Source organism: Bidens hawaiensis, unplaced genomic scaffold, assembly GCF_021521415.1.
Source record: "Bidens hawaiensis isolate Kalapana, Puna unplaced genomic scaffold, B.hawaiensis_p1.1 tig00048040_1, whole genome shotgun sequence".
NCBI lineage: Eukaryota > Viridiplantae > Streptophyta > Magnoliopsida > Asterales > Asteraceae > Bidens > Bidens hawaiensis.
This window is the reverse complement of record NW_027498576.1, coordinates 34,838-40,213: the sequence shown is the minus strand read 5'-3', so window position 1 is coordinate 40,213 and position 5,376 is coordinate 34,838.

Genomic DNA, 5,376 nt, shown 5'->3' with positions numbered 1-5,376 from the left:
TTTTGTCGCGTGGAAGGATCGGTTCATACAATACGTTAAGTACCAGGATGCGAAAATGTGGGTATGCATCCAAGATGGATATATTCCACCAATCATGGAGTATGAGGGTCGAGACCAAATCAAGAAATACAGTAAAATGGAAGAGGAGGAGAAAAAGATGTATGAAGCCGAGAGCAAGGCTCATGCTGCAATCACAATGGCTCTTCCACAGGAGATCCTCCATACATTCAGAAAGTATACATCAGCTAGAGAGCTTTGGGAAGCTCTTGAGAGCAGATTTGAAGGAAATGTAGGTATTCGGGCTTCAAAGATAAAGTTGCTCAAGACTCAATTTTCAGTCTTTAAGTACTTAAAGAACGAATCTCTGGATGACATTATCACTTGATATTATCATCTAATGACTGAATTGAGTAACTACTCCATTTCATACCGAGAAGAAGAGATTGTGGAAAAACTTCTCGATGCTCTCCCACCAAAATGGGAGATGTATACTGTACTAATGAGGGAGGACAAGGACTTCCCTACTTATGATCTTGAAACCGCTGTCAACAAGCTCAGAACTTTTGAGCTTAATATGGTAAGAAAAGAAACATCTATGGATCAGGTTCAAGATCCGGGCATGTACGGTGCTAAAGTAAACTCCAATACAAGTTCAAAGACTGATTCTGCCGCCTACTACTCGAAGGGTGAGTCGGGTGCCAATTCTTCACAGGAGGGGCATGTGTCAATAAACTCAAATGGGGATGTTTGCTTTGTTGCGGGTGGATCAAGTGGTACTCAACAGACAGCAAGCAAGAGTAGTGGATCTTCAAGTTCCTCAAGCAATAATTACTCTAAGATGCCAATGAGCGTCAAATCTGCTGAAGAGCAGTTTGGCCTCTATGCTTCATTTATTGCTTCATATGAAAACTATATTCAAGGAAAGGTGGTTGATCCTGCAATGCTAGATGAAGACTATGATCAGATCGATGCTGATGATCTGGAGGAAATGGATTTACAATGGCAGATGGCCATGATAGTGAGGAGAGTGAAGAAGTTTATGAGAAAGACGGGGAGAAAGTTTGTTGGGGGCAGGCCAGGGTTCGACAAGTCTAAGGTGAGGTGCTATAACTGTCAACAAAACGGGCACTTTGCCAAAGAATGCAGAAACGAGCGAGTTGAACGTGGTCAGGGCCGGTCTGCACAACACACTGGGAGTAGTAAAGAAGTCAATGCCATGATGTCTAGAGAAGCAGGTGAATACAACTGGAACCTGCATTTGAATGAAACTAGTGAACAGGCAAATATGGCTAAGGTTGAGAATGAAGAATGTGAGAAGACTACCGGAGAAGAGAAAGCAACTGGTAAGGAAAAAGCTTTCATGGCAGATAACGAGGATCAACTCTCCGAGGTAAGTTCTAAATCTATTTGTACTAAATGTGAGAATTTGTCTGAGCAACTTGCTACCATAACTGATCAGTATGTTCGTTTAGATGCTGAATTTAAAACTCTTAAAGAAGATCATCACTTTATGAAAGCAAGAGAAAACAGTTACAAAGTTAAAATAAAAGCATGTGAAAAAGATGTTAAAAGCTTAAAAACAAAACTTGCTGAAAAAATTGAAGTAATTGATCTAAGTTATGAGGTTTTAGAAGAAAAGACTAAACTGATTGCTGAACGAGAAAAGCAGATTGCTGACCACCAGGTGAAAGTGGTGGAACTGAACCGAAAACTTGAACAGTTCAGAAATTCCTCAGCTATTCTTGATCACCTTGTTAGTGATCAAGGTACCTCTACAAAGAGGGGAGGAATTGGTTATCACGAGGTTCCACCACCTTATAACCACAATTACACTTTTAACCCTAGTGTTCAGAAATCTGTTAATTTTGAAGTTCCTCAGACAGTTCCAATCAAGGTTACGAGTAAAGAACCAAGTGTTAGTAGTGGCGAAACGAGTTCGCCTGTTTCAAGTGAGAAAATTTCTGTTACGTGTCCGGTCTCATCGGATTCGGATAAGTTGTCCGAATCAGGTAAGACAAAAGAGAAGGTAGTGTTACCCACTGGTGGAGAAAAAGATAAAACTTATAAAAAGAGTACTCCACTCAACCCGTACGTCCCACCTTATGTGAGACGAACGGCCGGTAACACAGCCTCTACATCCAAAACAACATTTGAAAAGAAAATGGAGTATAGGTGTTGTTTTAGGTGTAATAAGTTAGGACATCTTGTTGCAGATTGTCCTCTGACGCCGAAATTCAGAGGCGTGAGGCCTATTAAAACTTAGCACAAGTCTAATGGTAATTTTAATACTGTTAAAAATGAAAACCCTTCAAAGTTCCGAAATGTAACTAATTCAGGTTTTCACAGAAACAAACCTCAGTTTAACAATGCTAATAACCAAACCGCTAGATATAATACTTTCAATACACATAGGTTTGGAAGGCCTCACACTCAATTTCCAAGGAGATTTCCTAATAGGACTGACAGGAATTATCCAAATGCTAACTTTGGAAAGCAGAAGTACGGGATGTATAGATCCAAGACCAATTGGTCTTGGGTCCCTAGATTCTAATCCTTTGCTTTATTGTGCAGGAACAGTTGAACAGGGCTGCCCACAGTCTTTGGATTGTAGATAGCGGCTGTTCCCGGCACATGACGGGTAACAAATATTTGTTGCACGACTTAAAACCTGTTCAAGGAGCGAGAGTTAGTTTTGCTGGTGAAAGTGGAGGAAGAATTACTGGAAAAGGAACGGTGTCCAATGGGAAAATAACTCTTGAAAATGCTAACTTTGTAGAAGAGTTGAAGCACAATCTGCTGAGTGTGTCGCAGATTTGTGATAAGGACTACACTGTTCACTTCACGAAGAATGAGGCGATCGTGTTGAAGCCTGGTTTTCAGATACCAGACGAGTGGATAGTAATGAAAGCTCCACGTGATACAAATACTTATGTGATGGATATGAGGTCTACTGAAATGGCCACGGGAGAATCATGTTTAATGACGAAAGCAAGCGAATCGAAATCCGAACTATGGCACAGGAGGATGGGGCACATTCATCTTCGGAAGATGAACCACATTGTCAGGAATGGGCTTGTGATGGGCGTTCCCTTGAAAAGTTTTAACTTTGAAGACAAATGTATTGCATGCAAGAAGGGAAAGCAACACAAGAAATCCCATCTCACCAAGAAGGTCAACTCAATTGCCAGTACTCTAGAACTGCTTCACATGGATCTCTTCGGTCCCGTGAATGTAAAAAGTCTAGGAGGTACTTCTTACTGCTTGGTGATCACTGATGACTACTCGCGATATTCGTGGGTATATTTTCTGAAATCGAAAGATGAAACGGCTCAAATGGTGAAGAATTTGATTACCAAAGTTGAGAACGTCATGAGTAAAACTGTTAAGTTCATCAGAAGTGACAATGGGACGGAGTTCAAAAATTTTGAAATGGAGATCTTCTGTCTTCAGAAAGGAATTGAACATCAATACAGCGCTCCGTATACTCCGCAACAGAATGGAGTGGCTGAAAGGAAGAACCGAACTTTAATTGAAGTAGCCAGAACTATGCTGGCAGATTCGAAGCTTCCTGTGATGTTCTGGGCTGAAGCAGTTGCTACAGCCTGCTATGTTCTGAATAGAGTGTTAACCATTAAGAGACTTGGTAAAATATGTTACGAGCTTATGCATGGAAGGAAGCCCAACTTGAGTGGTCTTGAACCATTCGGGTCCCCTTGTTCGATCTTGAAGACAAACTCTAAATTTGGCGAAGTAGCCGATGAAGGAATATTAGTCGGTTATGTTGTTGGTACTCCCAACAGGCGTGTCTTCAATACTTCGACCTGCAAGGTGGAGGTGGTGTGTAACACTGACATCACAAGTTACCAACCGCCAAAACCAAGCAATGGACCTGCTGAGCTTTTCGACTATGTTAGGCTTTTTATGTCATTTAACGTACCGGATTTGGAAATTTCTGAAGAAGAAGAAAGAGCTGCGACGAAGATGATACTCGATGAGGAAGAAAATCTATTGCAAAGATAGCTGATTGATAAATGTCAACCTTCCTCATCAAACACTATCGGTACCCCTGCTGCCTCAACTGAAGAAGAATTTATCAATCCATTTAACTCTCAGCATGAAACAACCATTGATGAGATCTCTTCTAATTTGGAAGATAATTTGCATGTCGGTTCTGTTCCGACCACGAGAATTCATAAAGATCACCCTTTGGATAATGTGATTGGTGATGTGTCCTCAGGTGTACAAACGAGAAGTAGCTTGAATGAACATACCTGTGTTTATACAAGCATTAAGGACACTGGAATAATCAATGAATGCCTGTATACATGCTTTATAAGCCAGATTGAACCGAAGAATTATCAAATGGCTTTAAAGGACAGCTCGTGGGTCGAGGCCATGCAAGAAGAGTTGGCTCAATTCGAGAAGATGGATGTTTGGACTTTGGTTGAAAAACCAAAGAATGTGCATGCGATAGGCACAAAATGGGTGTTTAAGTGCAAGAGAGATGATAAGGGGATTATTATAAGAAACAAGGCGAGGCTGGTCGTTAAAGGTTTTAATCAACAAGAGGGGATTGATTATAACGAAGTGTTCGCTCCTGTCGCCAGGTTGGAAGCCATAAGATTGTTTTTGGCGTTTGCTGCTTATGAAAAGATGAAGGTGTTTCAGCTAGATGTGAAGAGTGCGTTTTTGAATGGGAAAGTTGATGAGGTTGTGTATGTTGAGCAACCTCCGGGTTTTCCTGACCCAGACTTTCCAGATCACGTGTACAGGTTGAGCAAGGCGCTGTATGGATTACATCAGGCACCTCGTGCCTGGTATTCAACTTTATCGGATTACTTGCTCGAGAATGGTTTTGAAAGAGGGAAAATTGATAGCACGTTGTTCTTCAAAAGAGATGGAAGCGACTTCCTGCTGGTACAAGTCTACGTGGATGACATTATATTTGCTGCATCAAAAGTCTGCATGTGTCAGGAGTTTGAAGCCGTCATGAAGAAAAGGTTTGAAATGAGTGCTATGGGTGAACTAACTTTCTTTCTAGGATTGCAGGTTGATCAGAGGAAGGACGGGATGTTCATTCATCAGACGAAGTATGTTCACGATGTGCTCAAGCGCTTCAAGATGGAGGACAGTTCTCCATATGATACTCCAATCTGCATCAATCACAAATTGGGTGCTGAAGTAGACGGTGATGCAGATGTGGACCCAACTCAATATCGGGCAATAATAGGTTCTTTAATGTACTTAACTGCATCTAGGCCTGATATAATGTTTGCTGTTTGTCTTTGTGCACGTTTTCAGGCAAATCCAAAAGAATCTCATTTGAAAGGTGCAAAGAGGATACTGCGGTATCTCAAGGGCAAGCCGAAGCTGGGG